The 20187-nt window shown below is 43.2% G+C and overlaps 1 long non-coding RNA gene across 1 annotated transcript in view; it reads left to right on the plus strand.

Annotated features, from left to right (window-relative positions):
* The first annotated feature begins 18502 nt into the window (after positions 1-18502).
* The window catches only part of LOC117036239 (uncharacterized), a 46841-nt gene continuing 45156 nt past the window's right edge, over positions 18503-20187 (plus strand). Inside the window, exon 1 of the long non-coding RNA XR_004425340.1 lies at positions 18503-18696. This is a non-coding gene — a long non-coding RNA (uncharacterized LOC117036239). The remainder of the gene's footprint in view (positions 18697-20187) is intronic.

Consider the following 20187-nt stretch of genomic DNA (forward strand, 5'->3'; position numbering starts at 1 on the left):
GAAACAGCAATATAAGAATAAATATATCAATAAACAAATAAATAAAATATGTCCATTTTTCTTAATAACTACTAGAGGCTGCTAAAAAAGTATGTTATGCCATATGTAATTATTTTGTTCCCCTTCAGTGAAAATTATTTTCTATTGCTTTTTTAAAAAAAATTTTCTTTGGGCGAGAGTAATGACATTGTCCTTGCTTTTCCTATGCCCCTTTTCCCCAACCCCAAGGAATAATCAATTGTAATATTATGGACCTGGAAATACTAGCAGACAATGTAAGACAGGAGGCCCAAGGATGAAAATCTACAGAAATGGATTTCCACTCTACTTGCATGTTGGAATCATCCCAGGAACTTTACAAATACAGGTGCCCAGGCCTTTCCAACAGACATTCTAAGTTACCTGGATTGAGGCCCGGGCACCAGCATTTAAAGCTCTCCAAATGATTCTCACAGACAGCCAGGGTTGGGAACCACTGGTCTACAGCAACCAGGGGAGGGCTGCAAAGGTTGTTAAGATGCCCCAAAGACAGATGGCCAAAGTGCAAAACAGAAAGATCAAGAACATAGAGAGAACCAATTGTTTGCTCTCCCATGAAGGCAGGGTCCAGAAAAGAGGCAACTTCCTATTGTCCCAGTCTCCATGGCCTTTATTCTACTCCCCCCCCACCCCCCCCACCTCCCCCCCCTCCACCCCCAGCACACTGGGTACTAGAAATAGTTGGAAAGTGCGAGAGTGGAGAGTGGAGACAGTTTGTGGCAGAATTTATTTAAAACCTGCAGTCAGCAAGGAAGAACAGAGAGACCCCAAAGTACGGGCCTTACCCTGTGAAATACCTCATTTGGCCTATTAAGGGGCCACCCACTTAGTGACTTCAGCTGCATCCAATCTGGTGCCATAACTGTGACATTAATATTATCCTCTCTTTTATTCTAAGTCACGTCTAAACCTTTGTATAATGAATAGGATTTAAATAAGTTCAATTTAAAAATCTGCATATGGTTTGTATTGAGGATTTCCTCATGCTGGAGTACATCTGATATCCATACTGGGGACTAAGCTCCAGGAAAGGCCAAACTGAGGGAAATGCTGGAAAGCAGTGAAAGGGGAAGCCTGAGGACTTGGGGAGAGGAAACTCCAGTCTCTTAGGTTGGTGAGGTGGCATTTACTAACCACAAATAAATACTAGAGACCCATTAACTGAGTAAGCTAACTAGGAGTTTGCAAACCATGTGACTCAGTTATCTCAGTTTACAGGGAAGGAAAGTAAAGAGAAGGAGGCAAACACAGTGCAAAGCAAACATAGCTGAGTTCATTACCCAGAGTCTATATGTGAAGCTGCAAAGCTACCCAGGAGCTTTTCCTGTGGTCATACATACTTTAATGACAATTACTTTCAACTAAAGACTCAGTTGTTTTGTCATGCAACTCTGTTTAGTTAAATGAGAGAATGGAATCTTGTGGGGGGTGGAGGAGGAAGGTAAGCCAACAGGAAGAAGTAACAGGTATACTAGGAACCTTGGTGCAGGCAAACTTTGGTGAATTGCCCAGAGGAGCTATGACTATTTAGAAAGTTTCAGGGGGCAGTGACCACCTACAGTGCGTGTGCAAGAGGCCGCGAGCATCAGAATGTAACTAATATTTATTGAGGACCTTTTATATACCAATAACTTATTTAATCCTCACAACAACCCCCTAAAGTAAAATTCAAATTATTCCCATTTTATAATTGAGGAAACTGACGTTGAGAGAGGGTAGGTCACTTTTCCAAGGTTACACAGCTTGTCAGTGTGGGGGATTGGGGAAAGCCCACCAAGTCCAAAGCTCTTTCCACTGAACTACAGTGTCTCTGGAAGTATCATGAATTCCAAAGGGGTCTCCAGACTGGGAAGTTGTGTTTTTCATGTATACAACTACTCACTTGGGTTTTTAGTGCTTTAATTTAGAACTCATTTTCATTTATAGTCTCATTTTCATCTATAAAATGGAACTGATATATGTACCTGACTTATTAAGTTGTTGTGAAAATTTATGGTATATTGCATGTAAAACGCTAATTTCAGGACTTGGCCCCCAACAATCTATATTGGGCGAGACCTTGTCTAGCAGAGAAAAGTCAGCCTTTCTGTTTTCTTTAATGCATGAGGCTAGAAAGCAGAAGACTGAGCAGAAGCACATATGAATAATTTCTCTTTAGAAGTCTCAGCAGGGAGATTGACAATAAGCATTGAAGAAGTTCTTCCGCCGACTTCCTAAAATTTCTATCTTCTTGTGAACAAACTAGCAACAAAACTCAAATGTCTCAAAGGGCAACTGTAAACATGATCGATCATTCCTTTGTCCAGAGATGTCCTTCCTTTTGAAATCAATTATTTCAACCCAAATAATTGTGCTGGGCTACTGGATATCTCTGCTTCAAACTCTATTTGCTTTGAGCAATCCAGAATTACAGGAGAATTGAATGTCTCTTAGCAGATTCTTTGCTGTATTTGGAGAGTAGAGGAACTCTTTGCCAGTAGGGCTCACAGTTCTATTCATGATATGTTTTCACTGTCATTGGTCCCAAAAGCTGGGCTTCTTATTGGTTTCAAGTGAGTTTATTTTCACAAAATCAATATGTGTGTGATGAGATCTGATAAGGCCTTCCTACAGGAAAGAACAACATTCTGAAGCCTGACTTGCTTTTAGAAATCCTTGGCTCTAAATCAAAGTTGGAGGCATATTTACACTTGGGGGTAAAAAAAGACCAACTGAGACTTGGTAAACAAGTAAATGAACATGAAATTGGACCCTAAGGAGAAGAATTGCAACTTTGATAAATGGCAACCTAATTTGGAAAAGAGATGCCTTTATCTAAACACCATCGTAGCCAAGTGGCCTGGGATGAAGGCTTTGCAGTAGGTTCCTAAGCAGACCACACGAAGTAGGGCTCTGAATTGCAATGGAGCCTTTCATTTACCACTAAATTAATCTCTTATTAAAATGATGCTGGCTTCTGAAAGAAGGTTTTCACACGGAAAAGAGAATTTGCCTGCAAGAACTTGTCTAATCTATTATATAATTCTGAATAATTTGCCCCTTTAGGTCAACACAACTGGTGTTTGAATTAACATCGCAGTGACTTAAATATAGGATTCAATTTAGTTTTATTCCTTTTTGATCTGGATTTTTGGAGAAGCCACGGTGTTGGAACGTGTTCCACATTTTCATTAAATACATGATTTATCTTCTATGCTTTGGAGGTAACAGTATGACCTTGTAAAACTAACAGTCATTAGGACTGTGAACAGCTATTTGTGTTCATTGTGGCTCCAAAGTAGGAATGAGCTGAAATGGATAAACCCAAGGTATGCTGTTTGGGCAGTGTTCTTGTTTGTTATTTATTAATCAAGGGGAGGGTGGTTTTCTTCTTTGGCTCGCAGCCCATTCTCCAACTTCGGTATGGGACAAAGCGATGGGTGGTAATGATTGAGAGCTTCAGGTGATCGTCTACCTCACATCTAACAGTTTCTAAGTGCTGCCTGTGTGTTAGGCACTGGCCTAGACCCAAGAGATTAACAAATAATTAGGAGCAGGTACAGTCCAATAGAGATCCCAGAAATAAATCCATGCATATATGGTCAACTGATCTTTGACAAGGGCACCAAGAATACATAATGGGGAAAGGATAGTCTCTTCAATAAACGGTGTTGGGAAAACTGGATATCCAAATACAAAAAAAAAAAAAAAAAAATTAAATGAAAGAAAAGAAATTAGACACTTATTTTACACCATACACAAAAATTAACTCTAAGTGGACTAAATGGATTAAAGACTTAAATATAAGACCTAAAACCATACAACTTCTAGAAGAAAACAGAGGGGGGAAATCTCCTTGATGTTGATCATGGCAATGATTTTTTTCGATATGACACCCAAAACTCAGGCAACAAAAACAAAAATAAGCAAGTGGAACTACATCAAATTAAAAAACTTCTTATAGTAAAGGAAACAATCAACAAAAGGAAAAGGCAACCTGTGGAATAGGAGAAAATATTTGCAAACCATTTATCTGATAAGGGGTTAATATCCAAAATATGTAAGGAATTCATACAACTCAATAGAAAAACAAAACAAAACAAAACAAAACCAATTTAAAAATAGGCAAAGGACCTGAATAGACATTTTTTCAAAGAAAACATGCAAATTGCCAGCAGGTATATGAAAAGGTACTCAATATCATGAATCATCAGGGAAATGCAAATCAAAGCAATAAGATGATTGCTTTGATTATACCTCAGACCTGTCTGGTGGTTGTTAGCAAAAAGACAAGACACAACAAGTGTTGGCCAGGGTGTGGAGGAAAGGGAAATTTTGCACACTGCTAGTAGAAATGTATAGCCATTATGGAAAACAATATGGAGTTTCCTCAAAAAATTAAAAATAGAACTACCATGTTATCCAGCAATCCCACTTCTGGGTACATATACAAAGGAAATGAAATCACTATCTTGAAGAGATATCTGCACCCCCATGTTCATTACAATATTATTCACAGTAGACAAGATACGAAACCAACCTAAGTGTCTGTCAACAGATGAATGGATAAAGAAAATGTGATACACACACACGCAGATACACACACACACACGACTATTACTCAGCCATAAAAAAAAGAAGGAAATCCTTCATTTACTACAACATGGATGAACCCGGAAGACATTTTGCTAAGTAAAAAGATAAAGACAAATACTATATGATCTCACTTATATGTGAAATCTAAACACATTGAACTCATAGAACCAGAGAATGGAATGGTGGTTGCCAGGGGTTGGGGAGCAGGAGGGGAAATGCGGAGATGTTGCAAAAGATACAAACTTTCAGTTATAAGATGAATAAGTTCTGGAGATCTAATGTACAGCATGGTGACTATAGTGACTAATACTGTTTGTGCTGCATACTTGAAATTTGCCAAGGGAGCAGGTCTTAAATATCCTCACCACACACAAACATATGGTAATTATGTGAGGGGATGGATGTGTTAAAAAACTTGATTGTAGTGATTATTTCACAATGTACACATATGTAAAATCATCATGTTTTATACCCTTACAACAAAGACGAGGAGCTAAAAAGAAAACGAAAAAGAAAAAGGACTCGGAGCAGTTCTTGCCCTCAAGAAGCTCACAGTCTAGAGGGAGAGTCCCACGTTAGTCAGACATGTCCTCACAAAAGCTGTTTAACTATGAACTGACCTGAGTGTCATGAAGGAAAAGCAGTGGATGTTAGGAGAGTCCTGATGGGAAACCTGACTTAGTTTTGGGCTCTTGGAAGGCTGAGATCTGATGGATGACAGTCACCAGGTGAAACCAGGTAACCAGGTGAAAAAGAGAAGGTGTGATGGTGGGATGTTCTAGGCAGAGGGAGAACAGCACGGATACAGGAGTACTTGGTTACATGGAAAATCCATTTTGGTTGTAGAAACATTTATTTTTATTTTTATTTTTTAATTTTTCAATTTTTAAATTACAGTTGACATGCAGTATTATATTAGTTTCAGTGTACAACATAGTGATTAGATATTTATATACCTAATGTAGTGATTGCCCCAATAAGACTAGTACCCACCTGACACCATATGTAGTTATTACAATATTATTGACTATATTCCCTATGCTTACTTTACATCCCTGTGTCTACTATTATAAGTGGCAATTCTTAATCCCTTTTGTTTTTTACTCTTTTCCCCACCCCCATCTGGCAACCATCAGTTTGGAACAGCCTTCTTACTCATGGAAAGCACCCTGTTTATAATTTCTACCAAACTCTTACCTGTCATTCAAAGACCATTTCAAAAATTGCCTCTTTTATGAAACTTTCTTCAAACCCCACAGTCAGATAGAGTTAGTCCATGCCTGAGCTTCTCTTATACACCTGATGTAACACTGTGAAAATTCTATGCCTTGAATCTGAGAGGCAGTAGATAACTACAGAGCCAGGCTTTCTGAATTCAAATCTTAACTCAACTGTTTATTTTCTGTATGACCTTGGACCATTTGCTTAACATCTCTGTATTTCAATCTCGCCATTTGTAAAATGGAGACAGCAGTAGCACGATTGTCCTAGGGTTGATGGGAAAGTTTGTAGAGTTAATACATGCAAGGGGCCCAGTTCAGTGCCTGGCACATAGTGAAACCTCACTAACATATTTTTGTTAGTTAGCTCTGAGCATGTCTATTTCCTCACTAGTTTGCTCAAGTGCTCAGAGCTGTTTAGAGTCCAGTTAGGAACTCGACCCATATTTCTTAACACCTAACTTATCTCTTCACATTCCAGTGTTCATCCTGGAATTTCAGGCTGCCTTCAATCACTGTGCCTCTTGAACATTAGGGGTATTTGAATAACAGAGGCATCTTGTTAAAAGGCAGATTCTGATTCAGGTGATCTGAGGTGGGGCTTGAACTTCGGCATTTCTAATTAGTTCCCAGATGATACCAATCTAGCTGGTCTATGGTCCACACTTTGAGTCCTGAGCATCTATACCCAACTCAGTGAGCTCTTCGAGGCTACCTGAGTCTCTGGGAGAGAGATAGGAGCCTATGGAAGGAGGAGCGACTCAGTCTATGACACCTGTACCCGGGGACTACACATCACGGTCTGCTTCCCTTTCCTAGACGGACCCAGTGCCCCACCTATAGTAGTTAGTCAATGTGAGGTGAATATCATCAAGGCACCATCAGTGGTCCAGTTCCTGAGGGTCGAATCAGTCAGGGAGAGCTAGAGAGAGAGAGATGATAGATTTATTATTTCAGGATAGCAAGCTGGAAATTCAGATAAAAGTTGATGTTGAAGTCTTCTGAAATCTGTAGGGCAGGCCAGGATTTCTTGAGACAGAATTATTTCTTCCCTGGGAAAGCTTAGGTTTTGCTTTTAAGGCCTTCAATTGATTGGATGAGGGCACTTACCTTATACAGGGTAATCTGCTTTACTTAAAGTCAACTGATTGTAAATGTTAATCACATATGCAAAATGCCATCCCAGCAACATCTAGACTGATGTTTGAACAACTGGGCACCATAGCCCAGTTGACACTTAAAATGAAGCATTGCAAGGGCCAAAAGGCATGGCCTGTTCCATGCTTTGAGATCTTTCCCACCACATCAGAGTGTGAATGAGCCTCTGAAACTTACCTCCCTTCTGGGACAAAAACTCCATGGGAGGCCTGACCCCCATCTTGGGGTTTGAACGGTGGCATTACGGTTGAGAGTTGCTTGTGACTGGTTTGTGGTCTGTTATACCCAACTTGAGCCCAGTTGACCAACTTTTTGGCATTGGAAGCTAAATTTCTGGGTGAAAAACAAGAAAGTTACTCCAATTCAAACAGCAGTTGCCTTGGAGTGTCAAGCTCCTGGTCGAAAACTCAGATCCTGTTTATGTGGAGTTATACCAGCAGATTGTAGGCAGTGGGTGGTTCCTTCCAGAGGGTCTTGGACAGCTGCTAAGACCCCTGCTGTGGCCAGACCAATTCTGGCCTCAGAGCAGAGGTGAATAAATGCTTTGCAGTTTTCAGGGAAATGTCCAGTGAGCAAACACTGTGGGACAGTGGCAGCAGGCATCTTTAAGACTTCACATTTCTCTTTGTACAGCTTTCCCAATGCACTTTTCAGTCTGTGATTTTATTGTATGTTCAGTATAACCTGTCAGATAGGCAGGAGAGAGATTGTTAACCTCTGTTTTATTTCCTGATGTGATAAAATGATACTATTTCCGGGTCGAATTGTCCTAGGCTAGATGGCAAGAGGGCAAATGCACTGCTGTGGAATCTGCTGGACGCGAGTCGGAATTCCTGCTCTACCCCTGACTAGCTGCGCACCCTTAGATAAGTAACCTCAGTCCTGTGAGCCTCAGGTTCCGTATTTGCAATAATTAGCTGGAATGTTTGAAGTGAGAATTATATGTACTAATGTATTATAGCTCCATGTCTGCCATCTAGTAACTGCTTGAGAAATGGTGGTGACTTTTCGATATCGCTGTAGTAAACATGCCTTGGGGAGCTGCTCACCCATAGCACTCCGCTCAGGTGGTGCTGCTTCCACCCACAGCCAGTAAGGAGGTGCCAGCTGAGGTGCCTGGGTTTGTACTGTGTGAAGGAAGTGGGTGAAGGAAGGTTGGGTGAAGGAAGGTTGCCTGGCCCAGGATCGACTTGGGTTCTTCTGGGAATTTGGAATTGTAACACAGAGGAAGTGAGCCACTGAGCTGTGGGGAACTGAGTTGAAAGGCCATGTAGTCTTGGGGACAAGGGCAACCAGGATGACCACTGTACACCCTGAGGTAGTAGCAGAGGAAGCCCTTTAATGGAGAGAAAGAGGGGAGGAAGCAGAGGTACAAGGCGATGAGTCATGCAGCCCGTGAAAGACAAAACCACAGTTCTTCCTGGTTCTCATGAAGGCAGGTGGGTTCTTTCCTGCCCTTGCAATTCCATGGGACCTGTATCCTTATACTGAGTTACCTTCCCTTCTTCTGGACTGGCTTGAGTGAGTGAATATCTGTTCCTTGTCATGAGAAGATCAATGATGAGAACCAAACAGATGAAAAAATGGGGTTTCTGGGAAGTAGAATGAGTTGGCGAATCTAGACACCCATTCCATCGCTCTTCGTTGCCATGCAATACTCCTTACCTGGCAAGTACAGTTGTTACAGCTGTAACATCTTGGCTGCTAACTAGGTGTCTGGGAGGTGGGTTGGGGAAGGCGGTCTGGCTGTCAGGGCAGATATGGTACTAGTCCTGCCCTGAAGCATTTCCTTGCTGATTTCCATTTCTCCACCACATTCCATGAGGCTGCTTGCTCCCCCGGGCTCAGCCCAAACAATGAAGGTGCCTCTGGTGTTTTCCTCCTTGAGTTGGACGCCAGCTCTCAGTGGCCTCCCTGTCTGTGTTTCTCTGAAGGGGAGAAGCTATTGGGTTAGTGGAGATGGATTCCACAGGATCTTGTTCAACTTGGCTCCCACTCAATAAAATCATCTAGCTTGGAAGGGCATCACAAGAAGTGGAACGTTGAGGAGCTCTGGGTACAACCTCGGAGGCACTGAGCGCTCACATGGGCCAGAAGGTTGAGCATCCCATGTGGGTTAGCTAGAACTGTGCTTCTCAAATTTGAGGGCATTGAAGGGCTGGGTAATCAGAATCACAGCGGTGCTTGCTAACATGTAAATCCCTGAATCTCTTTCTGATTCAGGATGTCTTGGATGAGGCTTGGGACACTCTAGTTTTAACAAATACCAGATGATTCTGATCGTTAGCCGTGGTGGAGACTATCTCAGATAGATGGCCTCGTTGACGTCAGTCTAAAAATCTCTGAAATGGTCCTGCAGCAAACATCATGCATGGAAACTTCAGCAGTCCAATCCACTGCCCTCATAAATATACGCTGTTATGGTTGAATTATGTTCCCCCCAAATTCCTATGTTGAAGTCTTAACCTGCTGTACCTCAGAATACGACTGTATTTAGAAATAAGGTCATAGCAGATGGAGTTAGTTAAGATGAGGTCACACTGGAGTAGAGTAAGCCCTTAACACAATATGAGCAGTCTTCTTGTTAAAAGTAAAAACTTGGACACAAAACGGACACATACAGAAGGAAGATGTTGTGAAGACACACAGGGAGAACGGCATGCGAATTATTCTGTCACAAGCCAAGGAACATCCAGGGCTACCAGAAGCCAGAAAAGGCAGGGAAAGACCCTTCCTCTACAGGTTTCAGAGGGAGCATGGCCCAGCCAACACCCTGATGTCAGACTTCTAGCCCCCAGAACTGTGTAACAATAGATGTCCATTGTTCTAAGCTCCCCAGTTGGTGGCATTTTATTGTGGCAGCCCTGGGAAATGAATACAGATGCTTTTAATTAGTTAGTTTTTAATATTAGCTACTATCCACTTCATTCCTCTGAGTTGCTCTGTCTGCTTTCTTGGGTGTGAACTGAAGATTCAGTCAGGCTGGGGTGTAGCCTCTGGGCACTCCCTGTGGCTAGGGTGGGGTAAGGTGTTTAGAATGCAGGAAACTGTCATTCCTGTGACAAATGTGACAGTGCCCCATGAAATCAGAGAGAGGCCTCATGTAGGAAAGACAGGTTACTTCCCCCCCTTTATCCCTCTTATGAATCTGAGCAGACATTCTCAGCAGCCAAGCATCTAGTGATGATTGCCAATCGCCAATTCTGTAAATTTGGAGTTTGTGATTGTAGGTGGCAGAGAGGCCCTTTATATCTGTCTCTAGATAAATCAATTGCACAGAGCTTAGGAGCAGGGCTCTGGTGCCAAAGTGCTGGTGTTTGGATCCTTCTGCATGTGCGGTTTTCGGTAAGTTGCGTCATAGTCACCCGAAGGGCTTGTTGAAATTCATTGCTGGCCCCGTCCATGGAGTTTCTGATTCAGTAGGTCTGGGATGGGGCCTGAGAATGCTCTTTTCTCACAAGTTCTCCGGTAATGTCAATGCTGCTGGTCCAGAAGCGTACTTGGAGGACTGCTAACCTAGATTCTCTAAGCCCTAGTTTCTCTTTCCCATCAGTAAAATGGGGTTCATGCTGTTCCTATGTTCCAATCACCTTATAAGGATGGAGTGAGGTGATAGATGTAAAGTGCTTAGCATATTGCTATGCATAGAGCTCAGTAAATTTTAGTAAGCATTCACTGTTTTTAACTCAGATTGAATTCCTCTTCTGTGCTTGGCTTGCTAAGTTCCCCCAAGATGTTTCAGAGTCAGGAAACACTCAGAGGTAAGTTTGGATAGGATGCAGAGAAATGTCACCTCCTGTTAGAGTTTTCAGAGAAGTAAATTATCCTCCTGAAACTGAGGGTCACCTATTGCTATGCTGAGGTTGCATCTTCTAACTGTGCCAGCAATTGGGCCCTAGATGAGGCCATTGGTAGGGGTGGGATTAGAAGGAGAAGTGAGGGCTTATCAAGCAGAGAGCCCTGATTGTCATGCTCTGGAGTTCGGGGGCATCATGCTGCCCAGACCTACAGCTGGCAGCCTCTGCTACTCTGCACAGGGCACTGCCCGTTTGTTCAGAAAACATTCCACAGTCTGCGCCCTTTCCCACACTCCCAGCTAAAGACAGCGATTGTCTGGGTGTTCGAGCATTAAGTGTTGGGGCCTTTCAGAAGCCACTGTATGTGTTTGTCCTGTGTCTCCTCCAGTCTGGGCTGCGCATAGAGAAACAGACTGTTCGTGGGCTAGCCTTCCTAACTCAATGTGACATCCTGGCACGGAGTCTTCTCTTTAGCTTGGTTCTTGGGATTCCAGCTTTGGAAGCAAGACAGTTTATGTCAATAAAAAATGCTTTGTCTCTGGGATTCTGGGCTCATCAGAGGACTGGGGGCTCGGCCTGGGAGCTGCTGGCTTGTTGCTAAGGTGCTTGGAGCTTATCCAAGTTCACATTTCCCAGGATGGTGCAGAATAGTTAATGATTACAAAGCTCTGAAAACGTATATGCTGGTTTCATTCCATACCACTTAAAAACACTTGATTACCAAAGTGGATAAGATTTATGGTTTTGTTTGGTTTTGGGGATAGTTGAACTTTGAGGGTAAACTTGGAGTCCTTTTTTCATGTGTATATATAATGAAAGCTTCCCCTTTCAATGTAGTGAGCTCTTCTTGAGCACCTACTATGTGCAAAGTAACAGTGTGAGGGGCAGTAAGACAAAGGTAAGATTCTTCCAATTTAGTTGGAGAGGGATGTATCAGGTGAAGAGGTTCTGAGGTAAAGATACAGAGAAAGGTGGCTGACATTGCAGAGAGAGGTGATTACAGACGTCTTGATTTCTATTTTCATGTTTTCAAGTTTTTCTTCGCTCAAAGCATGAATCTTTCCTTTTAACATGCCTGCTTTCCCCTGCTATAGGGCGCCATGGTATCTCTTTGAAGCCAAATTGTCTCTGTGTTACCTGCTTTCCCTGTTCCTTCCCCTTGATTACCCCAAATCCTAGTTTGGCTGCTCATGCAGATTCACCGTGTAAGTCAATGAGAAAACTCATTTGCTTTCTTGTCTGTTTATTTGTGGTCTTTTCCTATTCAGACGTCCACCTGTATGTTTCAGCTGAATATGTATTCATTGTCTTTTCCACTAAAATGTATAATTTCTGTGGGTAGGAACCTTCTCAGACTAGTCTGTCATATTAGTAAAATTGAAAAGGCCAAAATGAAATCATGGGGGCAATTATATAGCAAAGTATGCACTAAATCCAAGTATACTAGGACTTAGGTATACACTTTAAACCTAAACATTTCATTTAGTACAAATAAAAGTGGGGCCTGTTTTTCAGTTCTACTCTGCGTGAAGTCAATTCATAACTCACCACCCTCTCCCCTGTTTTATAATGCTGGCTAGAAAGAGCTTAATAAAACCAGGCTTAACAAAGCTAAATATAGTCTTTATCCTCCATCCAGCCATCATGCTCCTAGGTATTTACCCAAATGAGTTGAAAACTTATGCCCACCAAAGTTGAATGAAAAACCTGCACACAAATGTTGAATGAAAAAGCTCTATTCATAATTGCCAAAAAGTGTAAGTAACTAAGACGTCCTTCGATAGGTGAATGGATAAACAAGTTGTCGTGCATCCATACAATGGAAAAGTATTCAGTGATAAAAAGAAATGCACTATCAAGCCACAGAAAGACATGGAGGAATCTTAACTGCATCTCGCTAAGTGAAAGAAGGCAGTATGAAAAGGCTACATACCTATGATTTCAACTATATGATATTCTGGAAAAAGCAAAACTATAGAGACAGTAAAAAATGGCTGCCAGGAGTTAGAGGGTGGAAGGGAGGGATAAAAAGGTGCAACACAGGAGAGTTTTAGGGCAGTGAAACTATTCTGTATGATGCTATAATAGTGGATATGTGACATGTGCATTTGTCAAAACCCAGAGAATTGTACAACATAAAGAGTGAACTCTATTGTAAGCTATGGACTTTTATTAGTAATCACAATCATCTAGCATCAATATTGTATGACTAATTGTAACAAACGTACCATACCAACGCAAGATGTTACTGATAGGGGAACTGTATATGCAGCCAGGGAGGGGAGAAAGTTTCTGGGAACTCTGTATTTTTGTTAAGTTTTTATATAAATCTTAAACTGCTCTAAGAAATAAAATCTATTAATTAAAAAACCTGGCTTAAACAAATTAATCAAATAATTTATTCACTTACTCAGTTTTTATTTTCAATAAGCATTGATTGAGCACCTAGTATGTGTCAATCATATTGGTCATCACACTGGCCAAACATCTAGTAGCACTTGTTAGAGAGGGAGGTCCAATGATGTTATCTAAAGAAACTCAGTTCTCTAAAAGATTGAAATGGATAATGGCAATTATCAATGGGACACCAAAGGGGGTTAGGAAAAGAGGTCCCAACTATTGAGGACGAAATCAAAGGACAGGAGTGCTTTCTATAGTCCACACCCCAAAGGATAATATCCAGAGCTCAGGAACTTTTCGATGTAGACATATAAATGGACAAACCCTATGCTAATGTTAGGTATTATTATTATTACAGTAATGATGACATTCAGGAAGACATTATGGAGCAGAACTCAAGTTTAAGAAGCATTTATTCACTTTTTGAAATAAAAGTAAAATGACTTGAGCACCCATTCCCCACTCCTCAGATAGAGGAGAAATTCATTATCAGTCATTAGTGAGGCTCCCTGGATTGCTTCCATTGTATTGTGCAAGATCCCTGGTTCTAGGAAAATGAGGGAGGGTTATAAGTTACTGGGCTGTAACTCCTGGTAGCTCCATTGCTGTATCTCTCCTTTTCCTTCCCTGTGATCTTCCCTGGTGCTGTGATCTTCTGCCATCTGCCCAAGACTGCTTCTTGGAAGGGACTTCCAGCTGTCCTTGCTCTCCCTTGCAAACCTTAAGCCTTCTGACCACAGGCTTGGTCACAGCTCAAGGCCACTGTGCTTAGAGTTCAGCCTTCAGAGGCATCTGGCAATCACCTCCCATCCAAGGTCAAGCCTCTGTGGGACACTGTATGGGAGCAGGGTACACGTCCCTGAGTCTCAGCTTCTCCTCACCTCCTATGTCCACCATTCTCTCCGTCCACCAACTTTACTTGCCTTTCCTTTAAGAGTCTGCCACGAGCATTTGAAATCTTAATCCCTAGCATACGTTGTCAGTTTGGTTCAAATAAATTCTTATAAAATTTTTTAAAAATAATAAAAATAAAAAAGAGCCTGCCATCTTGTATCAGCCTCATTTATATCTTACTAGAGTTAAGCTTTAGAAAACAAAGTCCCCTAAACTCTCCCTTGGTGCAAGAGAACATCAGATCTCCTGGAGCAAAGGATTATGGGAGGGACGGGAGAGGGCAGCAGTAGGGAAAATATGCTTTTCTTTCTTGCTTGCGGAGTCTCATCATACATTTCCTGGTGGGGCCGCCCTGCCATGCTACAATCGCTAGTGGTAAAGAATATAGCTATCTTTATTTTAAAAACAAAACCACTTTTTATGAGACGAATGTCAGTTTGTGTCAGACCTCAGGCTCTGGGCCCTGGGCCTTCGGAAGATTCCTCACTGCATCAGGCATCCATTAACGGTGGAGTCTCATGGACTTGGGGATAGTTCCAAAGTCAGCACAAAAGGGTAAAAGCTTATACAATCAAAGTTCCCCATGACTCTTCATTAGGAAAGCAACCTTTTGCCGAATTCTCATGTAGTCCATCACAGAGATCTTATTTTCTAGTATTTGGACCTGTCAGTCTTTCTATGAACACCAGATGAGTTGGTTGCTTTGCATGTAGAGGTCCCAATGTATGAAAAACTAGTTTTAAACACAACAATCACCTTTAATGTCATTTGATGCTCTCGCTGAGAAGTCTGAGGGGATCGAGTCTCCTGAGAGAGAGCTGATCTGCCACCTCGCCTTCACTCGGGGTTATATGCTCATGCAGTGCAATGACTGGTGGAGTCAGAGATACCACTCTAAGTGTTCTCTCTCTTCTTCCCTCTCTCTCCTTCTCGCTCTGTCTCTACGTCCACTCTCCCAAATGCATTTAGTTGGATTAGAAGGAACTCCACTTTGCTATAAAAATGCTTGCTCTGTGCCAGGCCCTGGGTGCGTCGGACAAACCTCGCTATGGCAGTCTGCTTCCTGATCTCTGTGACCTCCTCCTGTTGGCTCTCTTTGTAGGCTGCCATCTTGTATTGTCCCTTGGTGGCTCTTGCTGTTTTGTGATTCCTAAACTTGCCTATATACCTTTTATTCAGTCTCAATTGGGTTTGGTGATCAGTTATCCCTTTGGGTAACCTGACTTTGGCTCAGGACCCATTTGAGGCCATGCTGTTTTGTGGCTGGTGATGCTGGCTGGAAGTGCCCTGCTCTGCAGTGATGTAACAGGAGAGCTGTTCCAGTCTCTTAGGATTATTTTCCTCACCCTCTTCCATATATTTCCTATCAGTTCCTGCCTCAGAATGAGCCCCTCTCTGTTGAGCACAATGTCTAGGTCCTTTCTCAGTGATCTTCCTGGACTCATAAGTAGTAAACTGAATGGTTTGACGCTCATTGCTTCTTCTAAGCTGGGAACAGTGGCGGGGGTGTGTGGGGGGGAGACTTTGCTTCAAGACAGAGTTAGAATATTGACTCTGTCTCTGTGTGGCCCAGCCCAAACTTTTCAGCCTTTTTGAGTATGTTTTAAGACCCACTGTAAATGGAATTGCTCACCTACCTTGCAGCTATGGAATTGCATTACCTTCCCTGGAGGTTATCGTGAGGAATAGAGTTATACAAAAGTGTGTTACACATCTAGGTGATCAACAACTTTACTATTACCTCCTTCAGTGGGAGAATGGATGGGCTGGGTACATTGTAGGACAGGCTCTATTCAGAATGGTTGAAGCAATTTCTTCTCTTCTCTTTGTGGAGCTAATCCTGTTTTGCTTTTGACTGAAGTAAGGCGCACACCTGGGCTGAGGTTCCCACTCTGACACTCAGTGAGACTGGGGTGAATCTTTGGTTTCTCTCACCTACAGTTTTCTCACTTATAAAGTGAGGGTAATAATATCCACCCCTTAGGATTATTGGGAGAGTTAAAAAGTGAAGGATGTAAGATGGTCAGTGCGGTGACTGGCTCAAATCTCATCACCTGATATTGAGTCCACACCTCTCTCCTCTCAGATTATAAATTCCTTGTGGGCAGGAACATGTCCGAGTCACTCCCGGCCCGGTGCTGACCTGAGGAGGGCCTCATCAGCTAGTGATGGAAAAAAACCAAATAATTCTTCTTTCCCTTGTTCTCAGGAGACCTGGCTTGAAGGCTGTAACATTAAGGTTCCATAGCAATTATAAAGATGAACAACCCCAGAATAGGTTCCTAAAGCATTAAATAGGGCAACTTTCAAATGGGTCATGATGGAAAAAACAAAAATCTCCACTGTGTTATATAAAGGCAGGCTCCTGGGACTTGATTCACATAAGAAAAAAGCTCTGGGAAATTTTTCCAGGGATTTCAAACTGAAGGCAAATACATTTGTAGTAAAAATGTTACACATGCTCTGCTATAAACTTTCTTTTTCAACAACAACAAAAAAGAGTGTTTTAAATAAAAACACTGCTGTTACAGCATCCCTGTAAATGTTCCTCTGAGACTCAGTTTCCCTTTTCTAATGAGGGCTGGATTAATGGGGCCTCACAGGCTTTGATAAGACACTTGGATTTCCCCCTTAATACAGGGAAAAGCGGCTGGTGTTTTAAGTAGGAGTAGGCTACGATCTGATTTACTGTTTTTTAAAGCCTAGACTTTTTCTCACTTTTCCCCTGCTACTCTTTGGCTGTTCTCCACACGCCTTTTGTGTTTTATCTCCTGTCAATTTCTCTTTCTACAGTATCCCCTCTCACTCCCGCCCACAGCAATTGCTCCTTCTTCTGAGCTCATAGCATTTGCTGGGATTTTCATCACACTCGGCCCCGTGACATGGCATGCTATTATTATCTTCTATAAATGTTAGATAATTAATTAATTCAACAAGCATGTATCGAACAGCTGCTATATGTCAGGCACTGTGCTAAGTGCTAGGAACACAGAGATAATTAGGACAGGTTTTCTGTTCCCAAGTAGCCTGGCGTCTGGGAGGGTGGGGACAGCTATATAAACAAATCCATGAGACCTGTGGTAAGCCCAGTGATAAGCATGGCAAGGTTTTTATGGGATCCAAGATAAGGGAGTCCCTAACCAGTGGGGGAGGGGAGTCTGGGCAGGGTGGGAGGATTCGGAGAGACTTCCTGGATGAAAGGAGGTTGGGACTGATTCTTCAAGCCTGACTAGAAGTGAGGATGAAGGAAGTGAGGGTGAAGGCAAGGGATGCGGAGGCATGGGGGCAGAAACAGAATGATGAATAATTGCAAGCAGTTGACTCTTGAGGTACCATTTAGTGGAAGCTGAGAAGAGTGGGAGATAAGGCTAGAAAAACAGAGAAAGCAAAGCACAACACAAAACAACACGACATCCAGGATGTATGTATTCCGTTGGAAGGAATTCTTGGAGCTGCAAAGCCCCAGAGAGGGGCATCGGAGGCTAGAGGTCGTCTTTATTGATTTCTTCACTGAAACACTACACTGGGGATACCACAGTGAGAAAACTCACAAGGTCTCTGCCCTCAAGGAGCTGGTAGCAGACTAGCTGGTGGCCAGGTCAATAATACAGTGTCATAAATACTAGGTGCTGTGGGAGCCCCTAGGAAAGAACCCTGACCCAGCCTCAGGGCCCGGGGAAGGCTTCCTGGAGGCAGTGTCCTCTGGTTAGTTCTCCTGACAGTTGGGCTTTATGGGGTTAAAGGGGTAGGGAGTGAGATAGGTGTGTGTAGAGAGCAATCATGGTGGGCCACCTTTCCCCTGAACTCCAAAGACTTTGAGGCCCCCAAAACCAAGCTGCAGCCCCAGCTGGAGAAAGGGCATGAAAAGTAGGCTGGTGAAAGGCCTGCAAAGAAATGCTGGCTGTCCTGTGGTCTTCCCGGCCGTCTCCTGGAACATGGGGCCTATTTTGCAAACACAGCAAGTTAGACCAGATATGTGGGGTTTGGCCTGGGCTCAGGCAACCCAGCTCCCTAAGCAAATAGTAAGGAATTTCCCCCCCTTTCTCTTTCTAAACTAAATCCTCTCTGGGTGCATAATTTATAGAATTCCAGCGAACTGCAGTTTGGCTTTCTTCCCAAGAAAGAAAAACATGTCCTCAGATTTTCCACACACCCGCCCCCATCCTGCCGGCCGAATGCCAAGACTTCACAACAAGGCTGGGCAGGGCTGCGGCTGCTGCTCTGGGGGAAGGCAGAGTCAGTCATACATCAGCCCAGCATGGGCAGCGTGGGCGGCAGTTTCCCAGGTAGCTGCAGTAGTGGAGCAGGGGGGTGTTCTATACAAGAGGAGGAGGGTGAGAAATAGGTGTGTGTCCACAGTGGTGGGCAGGAAACTGCAGATAGCAGCGCAGCTAGGAGCTGTAGGGGGGGACCCGCAGACCTGGGAACAGCTTGTCAGTGTTTACAAAGCACCTTCTCATCTCATCTGAGTCTTCCAACAGCTACGTGAGGAGGATAGGACACTTACAATTACTTTTCCCTTGTAACTGATGCATCACTAAGAGGATGAACAGCCAACTTGAAATTAGCCTGACCCAAGTTAGAATTCCACCTCTGCGATTGAGTGACCTTGGGTAAGTTGCCAAATCACCTGTCTATTGGGGATAATGGTATCCAAGGGTTTGTGCTGAGGGTTAAATGAGATCTTGTAGGTGAGGACCCCACGCCATGCCTGCCCCTAGCAGATACTCGCCTGTTTGTAGTGTGGTATCTGGAGAGATTACCTGACTCCTATGGACGCTGCTGGGACTGCTGCTCAGGTGTTTTGACTCCCCAAATGGCCCATGTGCCCACCAGGCTGTCCCATCCCCCAGCAGAGGCCACGAGCTGTGTGAGGTTGCCTGTGTGCTGCTGGCTCAGAGACTGGGCTGATAGCTGAGCAGTCTGTAAGTCCAGTAGGTTAGTCCTTAAATCCAAATGCCTGCCATGCTCTGTGGGAGCAAACACTAGAAACTGCAGAGCTGGTGAAACCTAAGCTTCAGAACATGAGCCCAAGTTTACAATCTGCCTGTTTCCTCTTATAGTCAAGGGCAGAGCTCCAAATCCTCCTTTAGTTTATCATCATTGCTGTTCAGAAAGGTCAGCATGCATTCCTTTCAATTTTATCCAGCCACTTGGTTCAGAGCAGTGATTCTGACTTCGTGGCACGGGGACCCACCTACCATAGGCCTTGGGGTGTGTTTACAGAGGAGTCATCAGATCGGGCCCCCTACCAGGGGCTGGAGGTCTTTGTCCTCACAGCATATGTAAAAACAGCATTTCCTCATCGGGGCAAGCTCAGTGGCTCTTGTGTTATTGACGCAGATTGTTTGCCCATGGAAAATTCTACACTTTTTACAACTATTCCTTTTGCCTGGCATTCTCTTCTTCTAGAACACCCCATGGCTGGCTGTTTCTCCTCATTCAATGCTCAGCCTCCATGTGCCTTCCTTGGGAGCCTTGTCTGGCTATGCCATCAAAAGTGGCTTCCCCTGCCCCATTCAAGGGGCTGTCTTTGTTTTTTCTTGGTAATCTTCACTGTTTGAAGTTACTTCTTTGTTTATTGACTTTGTGACTAGAATGTAAGCTCCATGAGAGCAGGACCTAGGATGTCTTGGTCATCACAGGATTCCCAGTGCCTGGCAGACAGCTGCAGTTCAATAGGTACTTGCTTAATGAGTAAATGAAGCAAACTTAAGATCATAGGGTCCAATGTCTTCATTTTGCCGAAGAGAAAACTGAGGCCCCGGAGAGTTAAGGTGCCAATGTCAATTTGCTTGTGCCACACACCTTACTGCCATGAGTTCTTTCCATAGTAGCTTCTTCTTCCTCCATTCTCAAAGGTCTCTAGAGCCAAAATATAGTAATGGTCTGCCTTGCTATTTAGGAAGAAGGATGATTTCCTGTTTCGGAAGAATTATGGCACCAAAACTATCTGATGAGCACCCTAATAAGTTAAAGGACAGTTTGCTCTGAAAATGGAAAACACAGAGACACACATAGAAACAGGAAATTAAAATGGGCTAACACGTGAGTAAGGACTGATTATATAAAATGATGTCCTCCTGTTGGTGTCAGCTAGCCAG

This window comes from Rhinolophus ferrumequinum, chromosome 16 (assembly GCF_004115265.2).
Source record: "Rhinolophus ferrumequinum isolate MPI-CBG mRhiFer1 chromosome 16, mRhiFer1_v1.p, whole genome shotgun sequence".
Taxonomy (NCBI): domain Eukaryota; kingdom Metazoa; phylum Chordata; class Mammalia; order Chiroptera; family Rhinolophidae; genus Rhinolophus; species Rhinolophus ferrumequinum.